The following is a 13,852-nucleotide window of genomic DNA, read 5'->3' on the forward strand; positions in this document are numbered from 1 at the left end:
AGTTGCATTAGTGAAATAAATGAACTTTTGCACGATATTCTAATATTGGAATAAAGTAAGTTTTTTGTGTTGTAAGTCAGTTAAATCAGTAAGTTAAAGCCAACAGAGGAAAAGGAGAGATTAGTGATCTAAGTGTAGCTATAATAAAAGAGTATGTTGCTCTTATACAAGTACTACTCAATCTGTAAAAGTAAAAATAAGCATATTAAAAACACATACTCATGTCCCCTGCATTGTCACTACGTCTGGAACTTACAAGGTTCTATGGTTTACGTCTGTTCACCAACAGCTAAGCTGTGCATCAATGCCGAAGTCCATTAATGCTCCTTATGGGTGCCGGTGTGGGACAAAAATTCCTCAACATGTATCGTCAGGTCACGGCCATACTGTGTCAAGAGGTGCTAATCCTGGAACGTCATTGGATATAAATCCTAACTGAATGCCTCCAATTGGTTTCGATCAACAATCATTATAGACAATGTACAATAATAAATATATATATATATATATATATATATATATATATATATATATATATTATACAAAACATACATATACTGTACATGTCTAAATAGGTATATGAATGTATATATATGTATAAATATGTATTTATATGTGTATATATGTATATACCCATATATACATATATAAACAGTATCCCACAAAAGTGACTACACCCCTTAAATTTTTGTAAATATTTTAATATACATTTTCATGTGACAACACTGAAGAAATTACACTTTGCTACAAAGTAAAGTAGCGAGTGAACAGCCTGTATAACAGTGTAAATTTGCTGTCCCCTCAAACTAACTCAACACACAGCCAATAATGTCTAAACTGTTGGCAACAAAAGTGAGTACACCCCTAAGGGGAAATGTCCAAATTGGGTCCTGATAGCCATTTTCCCTCTCTGGTGTCATGTGACACATTAGTGTTACAAGGTCTCAGGTGTGAATGGGGAGCAGGTGTGTTAAATTTGGTGTTATCACTCTCACATTCTCTCATACTGGTCACTGGAAGTTCAACATGGCACCTCATGGCAAAGAACTCTCTGAGGATCTGAATAAAAGATTTGTTGCTCTACATAAAGATGACCTAGGCTATAAGAAGATTGCCAAGACCCTGAAACTGAGCTACAGCGCGGTGGGCAAGACCATACAGCGGTTTCACAGGACAGGTTCCACTCAGAACAGGCCTCGCCATGGTCGACCAAAGAAGTTGAGTGCACGTGCTCTGCGTCATATCCAGTGGTTGTCTTTGGGAAACAGACATATGAGTGCTGCTAGCATTGTTGCAGAGGTTGAAGGGGTGGGGGGGTCAGCCTGTCAGTGCTCAGACCATACGCTGCACACTGAATAAAATTGGCTGTTGTCCCAGAAGGAAGCCTCTTTTAAAGATGATGCACAAGAAACTCATACGCCGCGTCTGAGGTGGCGTATAGCAATCCGCCCGATCTTGTACAATCGGGCTGATTGACACCCCATGATAGCGGCTGATTGGCCGCGAATCTGAAGGGTGCAGCAATGATAAATGCCGACAGCGTATGCTGACGGCATTTATCGATATTCGGCTGACATGGTTCGCTATAGCGGATCATGTCCGTCCGCACATATATAAATAGACCCCTTGGTCTTAAAATTTCTTAAGAAATAAACAACATGATAGCTGCAATTGTTGGCAAAGAGACTAAAATATGTGCATGCTTTATTCCTGATTGTAGTCAAATTTGAAAGCGTTGTAAAACGTAATAACACACACATTCTCATACAACATGCACACTCATACAACACACAAATAAGCATACAACACAAACACACTCTCATACAACACACATTTTCATATAACACACATACCACACACTCTATCATACAACATACACACTTTCATATTACATGCTTACCACACACACTCATACAACACACATACCACACACACTCTCATATAACACACACACCACACACACACACTCATACAGCACACACACTCTCATACAACACACACCCCACACACTCTCATACACAGTACACACACAATCTCATACAATACACCACAAACACTCCTACAACACACAAGATGCGACCCAGTACACATGGTATTGTGACACAGTAATTGGTCCTGACCCGTGGTTTGAAGAACCCTGCTCTAAATGACAATGTTTTTATTTGGAATTTGAGAGAAATGTTTTCAGTAGTTTATAGAATAAAACAAAAATGTTAATTTTACTCAAACACATATATTTAAAGGGATAGTAAACCACAAAATGTTCTTTTATGATCCAGATAGAACATACAATTTTAAACAAATTTGCCATTTACTTCTATTATCAAATTTGCTTCATTCTCTTGTTATCCATTGCTGTAGGGACAGCATTGCACTACTGGCAGCTAGCTGAACACATCTAGTTAGCCAATCACAAGAGACAAATGTGTGCAGGCACCAATTAGCAGCAGCTCCCACTAGTGTATGATATGTGCGTATTCATTTTTTAACAAGGGATACTAAGAGAACGAAGCACATTTGAAAATAGAAGTGAATTTAAAAGTGTCTTAAAATGACATGTTCTATGTGAATCATGCAAGTTTAATTTTGACTTTCCTATCCGTTTAGTCATTTTTTCCAGAGCTATATAAATGTATAGATATATAGTATATTTTCAAAATATACATTATATATATATATATATATATATATATATATATATATATATATATATAAATATCTATTTAAAAATAAAAAGAACATTCTCTTCTATGTGAATAAAATTAGAATGTAAAATATTCATAACTCACGTTGGCTATTTATAAATATATATATATATATATATATATATATATATACACACACACACACACATACATATCTATATTTAGACATGTATCTATGTATGTCTATGTTAAAGCCCTTTGCCTTAACAATACCTGAGTTCTCATATATTTGAGGCCCTTACAACTTTTTTTGTGCAATATTATTTTTGAATAATTTTTATTGCATGGTGTTACTGCGTAATGTAATTTTGATGTGTTTTGTGAAACTTTTTAGTTTTGCGAAACAGTTAACCAGAGCTCTGAGGTTGCGGTAATCATTGTAGTGTAAATCGTGATTGCGCCAACTCGTTTGCATTTGCTTTCAACTTGTAATACGAGTGCAAATTAACTTGCGTGCAAACAGACGCAAAAACCTGATATAATGTTTTTTTCCTATTTATACTGTACATCACTAAACCACACAGTGTTATCAGTAATGTATTTGTATCTTTGAAAACATACAAAATGTTAATTGAACAAGCTATTTAGAAGATATTAAAAAGTCACAAGATACCCTTGAATGCCATTCTAGAATCAAAAGCAAAAACATATAATGGATAAAACTCTAATCCTTTAAGCATATTAATCCTTAAGGGGTTGTGATACTTAATTATCAACAACACTTTCAACTTGAATTCTTGAAGATCAAAAGGATCATTAATCAATTTGTTCCCTGCATTTGGGTAGAAGGCGTAAAAAGTGTTATGTCACAGTAAGTTAGTAAATTTAAAATAAAATTGAAAATATTTCCTTATAGGTCACAAGGGTTCTTTTATATAGAAAAGAAATCTGCCATCTTAATAATTTTATATTTCTGTTGTTGATACCTTCTTTGTTATTTTTTTTTCCATTTCTCTAACCTATTTTGTGACCATAGTTAACCAACCACATGGTGACAATTCTTTTTATAGCGATGCCAAAATAAAATTAAAACATTCATGATTCACACAGAACTTAGATTTAAAAAAAAAAATCCAATGTATTTGTAACAAACAGAAAACCACGTTCTTGTTCGAGCATGTGTCTTCTCAATGTCAGGTGCAGTGCTGTTGTTTTATAATGAAACAAGCTGAAATCAAGCCCTTACAAGAGCACTGGACGTAAACTCAGTGTTTAAACAAAGACCAGGGGTAAGAGAGCAATGAGACTAAACTTAGTAGGTAAACACTCTCAAGTACTTTAATCAGCTCCCACAAAACAAACAACAATTAAGTACTGGAAAGTAACTGTAAATGTATTAATTCAAATATCAAAGAAAGACATAAATTTATATATGTTTAGTCTCTCTTTCCAGGCAAATATAAACTTGCATAAGTTACTTAAATGCAGATCTTGTGATAACAGAGGAATCCAGGATTAAAGTAATCTAAGTCAGACAGTCCAGGTCAAGGTCTCACAGAAGAAAAGCAGCACAAAATCATTAAATAAATGCAGTCCACAAACAAACTAAAGTCATAAATCAAGTCAGTCCAAACAAAGGGTTAAACAGAAGTATAGTCAGTGGAAGCAGAAGTCAAACCAGTATATCTAAATAGTAATTGTCAGAGCAAGAGGAATAAACTCAATACACAACCTCATGCTACAAACACAGAGGAAAAGGTTAAAGGTACAGTATGCCGAACTGCAGCAGGGACAGAAATCTTTTAGACAAATACCTATCATGACAGTATTACTATAATCAAATTTTTTTCTTTATCCTGGTATCCTTTGGTAAAACTCTGTTCCATGACATTTTACCTAGGTTGTCTCTGCAACCTATATAGAACATCTCTAATGAGAACAGAAGACGATGTTTCTATTTTTGTGCTACAAAATTTAGCTGGTATTTACCAGCCCTTATTTTTATGTTCCTGAAAGGGTTATTTTGGTGAATTTAAAATAACCCCACCCTGCTCTCAAGAGATTTTCTATGTAGGCTGCCGAACAGCCAAAAGTGGCTAGCCAAAATGTTAGCACTATGGTATGCAAAGATCACTCAAGCTCAATCCATACCACTTACGCTTTGGCACTTATATTACAAGTACAAAGTTAAATGTTACCACTCGATCACTAGTATAGTATGTGCTAAAATTTTATGTTAACTATTGCAGGTGCAATAAATCCCTCACATATTAGACTTCTATTGGGGGCGCATTACAAATAATGTTAGATAATACTTGAGCGCTAAGCCGATGGTGCACAAAAAAAACTGCTCAAGTAGTAGAGTTCTTTGTTTAGTTCTGTGCTATACTGTTTAAATTAAACTGAAGCATGAAAGGTAAGATACTCATAAACACACATCTCTGACCCCTTCCCAGTCCCGCCCCTTGTCATATGCCATATTCCTTTAATTATGCCATTTTTGCAACTAATAAACCTTTGTTTTCTAAGAATTATTTCAAAATATAACTTAAATCCTTTATTTCCATAGCACAGTTTTGTTTTGCAATCTATCAAGTGATTATCACTTACTTCAGGTCTCAAATATGCTATTTTCTACAGTGGTATTTGGGATTATCCTCGAGCACAACACATAATTTACCGCTTGTAATACAAGCACAATGAGCCCAGAAAGAGTCTCTGTGCTATCTATTTAAAGTATACGGCACTATAAAAAAGTTTTAGCCGCATTAACTGGAAGTGTGCACAGACAAAAAAATTTGGTTTGGAATCTTTTGTAACGAAAATTCTAAAAACTTGTTGTATTTGAATATTTGTTGCCAGTGCTACTCGGTATTCGTTTTGTTTTAAACAAAAAAAATATTGAATATTTGTGCAACATTTACATTTGCAAATGTAAATGTTCCTTTGCTACGAGAGAAAAAGGTCACCTGTAGCATTAAATATTTACCCTTTCTCCTGATCCTTCTTCACAGAGCCTCAGAGCACGCTAATAGGAGGCTTAGCGTGGCAGATCAAAGGGCCTGTGCTAAAGGACCTGCGCCCGGGCTCTGTGAAGAATGATCATGATTAGGGCGGTTCTCCAGTGCGCTGCAGGTATTTTAACAGGTATTTTAACCCCTAAGGTAATTTAAAGAAACAAAAGAATACTGCCTACTATCGGCAGTTTGATTAATTTTCTTTTCATTTCATTTTGCATTCGTTCAGATATTCATGACATGAAATAATACTAATATCCATGTTTTGTTAACGAATTGGCATTCCTTATGAAACAAATGCATGTCTATTTTTAACAATCCACTTGTTATGCCAGATCATGCAGTATTCTCAAGCTCAAGATAATGCATCCCTGTCCTATTGATTAGGCTAGACCAGTATTTGTGCACAGAAAACTAATTTTAATTGCATTATATACTAAAATGTATTACAGTAAGACTATCCTATGAGGTTTGCCTTATGCTGATAATTAAATTGACAGGTTTTAGCCAAATATGGTACTAACCCTGCTGCCTCACAGCAACTTATTAAGATTTGGATTAGTACACTTACTTTTTCAAGTGTTTCTTAAAAATTATAATGAATGCAATTTGGCAGTAAATGTCAGTCTGTCTGACAGTTTTTAAGACTGATAAGAGATCTGATTGTAGGATTTTGCTATGTTTAGTCAGTTTAGCCAGACTTCAATCCCAATGGCTGAATGAATAAATATGTTAAGGAGAAATAGCTTACAACTTTGGGGCACATGTACTATATGGTGGGCAGACAAGGTTCCTGACTTGAAAACTACACAGTGAACAGGCGGAATATACTTTATATCAGCTGCCCACATGTACTACTGAACAAGCATTTGCTTGTGCAGCTCCACCCCCTCCTATCTTATGACCAATAAAGTTTGGGGGGATTTATCTCTGCAACCTCATACTGGTGAACCTGCCCCATAAGGGCTGCAGAGCAGCATTCACTGCTTATTATATGGAGTCCATTCTGTGGTATTTTGAATAATAGAAAGTAGCTCAAGCAGTATTTCCATAGCTTATGTGTTTAAGATTAAACATTTAATTTTACATTTGTGCAATTACACTACTAAAGATTAATAATGTTATATTGGCGCATGAACAGTAATTGCTCTCTTACTGCTTTAGGTTTTGTGAAACTGCAATGCGTTATGAACATTTATTGATTTTCTTAGTTGAAAACTGCTTTAGAGATGGTTCCTTTCAGATGTTTTAAATGGAACACTATGGTTTGAAATGTGCATGTTCATTGATTTCTTTATGTGTTGACAGTTTTATTTAAGAATCCCTTTAAAGGGATAGTCTACTCAAAAACTGTTATTGTTTAAAAAGAAAGATTTTTTTTTATTTTATTACCCATTTCCCAGTTTTGCATATCCAACACAATTATATTAATATATGTTTTACCTCTGTGAGTAACTTGTATCTAAGCCTGTGAAGACTGCCCCCTTATTTCAGTTATTTTGACAGACTTGCATTTTAGCCAATCAGTGCCCTCTCATAAGTAACTCCACGGGCGTGAGCACAATGTTATCTATATGGCACATATGAACTTACTCCCACTAGCTGGGAAAAACATTCAGATAAGAGGTGACCTTCAAGGGCTTAGACATTAGCATATAAGCCTACCTATGTTTAGCTTTCAACTAAGAATACCAAGAGAGCAACGCAATACGGAAATAGTGTGCAGTTGAAAGTAAATTTGTTCGTTTTAGCGCAATAAACTTTAACGTGTTTTGGGTTAGCACAACTTCAGAGCTCTGGTTCACTGTTACACAAGACAAAAAATATATACTGCCGTAAATTAAAAAAACTAGTGAGGTTCAGAAATGTGCACAACTACACATTTCTGGAGTTGCCAGTTACTTACACCAGTATATCATCTTGCACGCGTAACTAAAAATTAAATAAATGTTGAATTTACCCGTAAAAATCTAAACCGAAACATAAAAATTAAACCAACACATCAAAATGCCATTCAAAACCCCTAATCCGCCATCCCCCCACATCACAATCACTAATAAAAGTTATTAACCCCTGAACCCACATCCCCCACATTGCATTTACTAATAAAAGTTATTAACCCCTAAACTGCCATCCCCCACAAAGCAAAGTACCTAATAAAACTATTAACCCCTAAACTGCCAACCCCCCACAACACAAACGCAAGGGTATTTTATTACTAGTAGTACATATGAGCAGGGAATATACAGATACTGCAGTGGGTGCATATTTACCTTTTTTAAGCAACTATGTTGTTGGTGATTCCTAGTGTCTGGGGGATGTGGAATTTTTTCATACACCCCCTGATAAGCTACAACACAGATTTATTATGTTTTGTAAACAAATATTTTTATTGAGTAAGGGTAAATTAGGTCACCTGCCATATTTCTCATAATGTTGTGCATGATATTATTTACCTTTTACCACCATTAATATCCATTTGTTGGATGAAGTAAACCTGTGTAGAAGTATTTGGTGTAAGATTAGATGATAAAAACCACCTGTAGACACCAATAAAGTGTAAGGAAAAGGATGTCGGCCACCTCTTATGTTTGTGGAAAAGATTGGGTTTTGCCCCACACTTTAAAGAGGCTTTCATCAAAATAATGCAAATTACCTAAACCAGCTATTGATTAGCAACAGAAAACTTAGGTTACTGGTTGTGTTTTAGGCTAGGGAGCATGGGAAAAGCACATTTTTACAAAAAAGCAAGAGCAACCTAATGTCCCTTTAAGCTGAGATCACAAGATCCTTTTTGTTATATATTAATATGTTCACTTATGTTTTAATAGTATCCTAAGCAGTTGTTCTTTTTTTCTATGATCTCCATTACTGGTGTGATTATCTATTTAGCATGCTTTTGTTAGAAAAACGAAAATGGAAAATGGAGCATCCATGTGGTTTTTTTTTTTTTGTTTTCTTTTGGGCTTAAGAAAAGGACCTTGAACGATTAATAGATAATTGGTTTGGTAACCACTTCTACTAGGCAATTACTAACAAAATTATATGTTTGATATTTTAGGAGTGAAAAATTGCAGCTCATTTGCAGGTATTTTGGTTCAGTTACTATAGCAATAAAGATAAATTGGCTTTAATTGACTTTAATGACTGTAGCTAATATTGTTAGGATGAAGGTGTTTAAAACTTTTAACCTCACAAGTTTTAGCGGCTTCAATTTAAACGGCTAGATTACGAGTTTTGTGTTATGAGTAAAAAAGCAGTGTTAAGGCTCATAACGCTGCTTTTTCACTACCGCTGCTATTACGAGTCTTGTAGGTTCAGCTGTCCCGCACACTTTTTTGGCCGTACCGCAAATTAACTTACGCAATTTGCATAAAGTCTTTTTTCAATGGGACTTCCATAGCACCGATATTACAAGCTTTTTTTTGGAAGCCAAAAAGTGAGCGGTACAGCCTATCCCGCAAGATTCGTGACGCATTCTAAAGTCATAGTTATGAGTTTTACACTACAAAGCTGTAGCATAAAACTCATAACTAAACTGCTAAAAAGTACACTAACACCATAAACTACCTATTAACCCCTAAACCGAGGCCCTCCCGCATCGCAAACACTAAAATAAAATTATTAACCCCTAATCTTCCGCTCCCGATATCGCCGCCACTAGAATAAATATATTAACCCCTAAACCACTGCACTCCCGCCTTGCAAACACTACTTAAATATTATTAACCCCTAATCTGCCACCCCTGACATCGCCGCCACCTACCTACATTTATTAACCCTTAAACCTAAGTCTAACCCTAACCCTAACATCCCATAACTTAAATATAATTAAAATAATTCTAAATAAAAATTACTATCATTACGTAAATAATTCCTATTTAAAACTAAATTCTTACCTATAAAATAAACCCTAAGCTAGCTACAATATAACTAATAGTTACATTGTAGCTAGCTTAGTGGTTATTTTTATTTTACAGGCAAGTTTCTATTTATTTGAACTAGGTAGAATAGTTACTAAATAGTTATTAACTATTTACTAACTACCTAGCTAAAATAAATACAAATTTACCTGTAAAATAAAGCCTAACCTGTCTTACAATAAAACCTAACATTACATTAAAATTAAATAAATTACCTAAATTACAAAAAAAAACACACTAAATTACACAAAATAATAAACAAATTATCAGATATGTAAACAAATTACACCTAATCTAATAGCCCTATCAAAATGAAAAAGCCCCCCAAAATAAAAAAAACCTAGCCTAAACTAAGCTACCAATAGCCCTCAAAAGGGCCTTTTGGGGGACATTGCCCCAAAGAAATCAGCTCTTTTACCTGTAAAATAAAAAACAAACAACCCCCCCAACAGTAAAACCCACCACCCACACAACCAACCCCCCAAATAAAATCCTAACTAAAAAAACCTAAGCTCCCCATTGCCCTGAAAAGGGCATTTGGATGGGCATTGCCCTTAAAAGGGCATTTAGCTCTATTGCTGCCCAAACCCTAACCTAAAAATAAAACCCACCCAATAAACCCTTAAAAAAAACTAACACTAACCCCTGAAGATCCACTTACAGTTTTGAAGAGCCGACATCCATCCTCAACGAAGCCGGGAGAAGCCCTCAGCGAAGTGGCAAGAAGTCCTCAACGAAGCCGGGAGAAGTCTTCATCCAAGCCGGCAGAAGTGGTCCTCAAGACAGGCAGAAGTCTTCATCCAGACGGCATCTTCTATCTTCATCCATATGGCGTGAAGCGGCTCCATCTTCAAGACATCCGATGTGGAGCATCCTCTTCTTTTCGACGAATAACGACGAATGAAGGTTCCTTTAAATTACGTCATCCAAGATGGTCTCCCTTGAATTCCGATTGGCTGATAGAATTCTATCAGCCAATCGGAATTAAAGGTGAAAAATTCCTATTGGCTGATGCAATCAGCCAATAGGATTGAGCTTCAATCCTATTGGCTGATCCAATCAGCCAATAGGATTGAGCTTGCATTCTATTGGCTGATTGGAACAGCCAACAGAATGTGAGCTCAATCCTATTGGCTGATTGCTTCAGCCAATAGGAAATTTTCACCTTTAATTCCGATTGGCTGATAGAATTCAATCGGAATTCAAGGGACTCCATCTTGGATAATGTCATTTAAAGGAACCTTCATTCGTCGTTAGTCATTGGAAAGAAGAGGATGCTCCGCGTCGGATGTCTTGAAGATGGAGCTGCTCCGCGCCGGATAGATGAAGATAGAAGACGCCATCTGGATGAAGACTTCTGCCCGTCTGGAGGACCACTTCTGCCGGCTTGGATGAAGACTTCTCTCGGCTTCATTGAGGTCTTCTTGCTGCTTGGATGAAGACTTCTGACAGCTTCGTTGAGGATGGATGTCGGCTCTTCAAAACCGTAAGTGGATCTTCAGGGGTTAGTGTTAGGTTTTTTTAAGGGTTTATTGGGTGGGTTTTATTTTTAGGTTAGGGTTTGGGCAGCCATAGAGCTAAATGACCATTTTAAGGGCAATGCCCATCCAAATGCCCTTTTCAGGGCAATTGGGAGCTTAGTTTTTTTTAGTAAGGATTTTATTTGGGGGGTTGGTTGTGTGGGTGGTGGGTTTTACTGTTGGGGGGGTTGTCTTTGGGGCAATGCCACACAAAAGGCCCTTTTAAGGGCTATTGGTAGTTTAGTTTAGGCTAGGGTTTTTTTTATTTTTTTGGGGGGGGCTGTTTTATTTGGATAGGGCTATTAGATTAGGTGTAATTAGTTTAAATATCTGATAATTTATTTTTTATTTTGTGTAATTTAGTGTTTGTTTTTGTAATTTAGGTGATTGTATTTAATTTAGGCAATTTATTTAATTGTAGTGTAATGTTTGGTTTTATTGTAAGACAGGTTAGGTTTTATTTTACTGGTAAATATGTATTTATTTTAGCTAGGTAGTTAGTAAATAGTTTATAACTATTTAGTAACTATTCTACCTAGTTAAAATAAATAAAACTTCCCTGTAAAATAAAAATAAACCCTAAGCTAGCTACAATGTAACTATTAGTTATATTGTAGCTAGCTTAGGTTTTATTTTATAGGTAAGTATTTAGTTTTAAATAGGAATTATTTAGGTAATGATAGTAATTTTTATTTAGATTTATTTTAATTATATTTAAGTTAGTGGGTGTTAGGGTTAGACTTAGGTTTAGGGGTTAATAAATTTAGTATAGTGGTGGCGACTTTGGGTGCGGCAGATTAGCGGTTAATAAATGTAGGTAGGTTGCTGCGACATTGGGGGCGGGACATTAGGAGTTAATAAATATAATGTAGGTATCGGCGATGTTGGGGGCAGCAGATTAGGGGTTAAAAAGTATAATGTAGGTGTCGGCGATGTCCAGAGCGGCAGATTAGGGGTTAATAAGTATAATGTAGGTGTCGGCGATCTCGGGGGCAGCAGATTAGGGGTTAATAAGTGTAAGATTAGGGGTGTTTAGATTGGGGGTTCATGTTAGGGTGTTAGGTGTAAACATAAATTTAGTTTCCCCATAGGAATCAATGGGGCTGCATTACAGAGCTTTACGCTGCTTTATAGCAGGTGTTAGGCTTTTTTTATGTCTATGGGGAAATCATGCACGAGCACGTACAACCAGTTCACCGCTGACTTAAGCAGCGCTGGTATTGGAGTGCGGTATGGAGCACAAGTTTGCTCTATGCTCACTTCTTGTCTTTTAACGCCGGGTTTATAAATACCTGTAATATCAGCGCTGTAGGTAAGTGAGCGGTGACAATAACAAAGTCATTTAAACCTTTAGGTTAATAATTTTATTGTTATTTTTCACAATCATTGCTCCCAGACACTGAGGTCTTGTGCAGAGTGCAAAGAGGCAAAAAATTGGGGCTGCAATCAGGGACATAACTAGAACTCAATGGGCCTCTGGGCAAAGGCTGTGGTGGGGCCCCCAATTTCTGTTTGCAATCAGCAGAAACAGAAGCCACATTGCAGCAAGAGGGGCAGCTTATCTGTGACACTGTGTCATTCTTCCTACTTGATTAGTCTATACCACTTGTGTCACTTTCCTGTACAATGTTTTCATGTACAACATTACCCTGCCACCATTCTTGTAAAGTCAAACTATGGCCTTTCCGTACACTGTGTGCCCTGTTTTGCAGAGGGAGAGACCATACATGATGTAGGTGTAGCCCAGACACTACTGGATTCACTCTATAGTTTTGCCAAATTGCTGCTGTAAAAGAAGACTTATGAAAAACATATACATATCAGGGTTCTTATGGAACATTTTCAAATTCAAAAAACATTTTTAAAACAACTTATTTAAAAGGTCACTGACATATTTTTTTTATAAGATTCCTCTTTTAAAGCAGCACTTTGGCTACTCTACCATTGTAGGAACAACACTATTAACTGAAGGACCAGAAAAGCCCCCAAGATGTGTAGGCTGGTCTTAAGTAAGACCTATGAGACCAGCAGATAGCTAGGCTACAGATACACAGGTATTCTGCAAACACAAGTGATTGTCTTAAACACCAGACATTGCAATACTGGAACAGTTAAAGTCAAGGTATAAAAATGAGCTACAGTAAAACAAAAGTTGGTTCCCAGGTGGAAGAACAAGCTTGGATCCAATAGACAAACTAAAGTCAAAACAGAAAGATTAGATCAGCATTTGTGTTGAATGAATGATTGAGAATAAGCTAATCCCCAAAAAACTGGCTAAAAAGTTAAAAGGGTTTTATAAACTGACTGCAATAGGTCCCTGTTGATAAGTTGTAAACAAGGACTCAAAAAGAGAAAATATAAGAAATATCAACACTTGAAGCCTCTAAACACAAACAGCTCACCTAGTTACAGAAAATAAGGGGTAAGTGCTTTCACAAGGAAATCTATATAAATCAGCAGACCCAGATTCAAAACTATGCTCTGTACCTCCATGGCTGCTTTGTACATCTGGGGCATTCCTAACAAATCTGTCGAGGATCACATTTTCTCTTTGGAATATCCTGAGTTTTAGGGGCATATTTATTAGGCTCCGTATGGAGCTTGATGCCCCGTGTTTCACCAGAACTTCTGGTGCAATGATAAATGCTGACAGCGTATGCTGTCTGCATTTATCGATGTGCAGCAGACATGATCCGCAATATCGGATCATGTCCACTCGCACCATATTAAATAGGCCCCATAGTCTC

Source organism: Bombina bombina, chromosome 5, assembly GCF_027579735.1.
Source record: "Bombina bombina isolate aBomBom1 chromosome 5, aBomBom1.pri, whole genome shotgun sequence".
Lineage (NCBI taxonomy): Eukaryota > Metazoa > Chordata > Amphibia > Anura > Bombinatoridae > Bombina > Bombina bombina.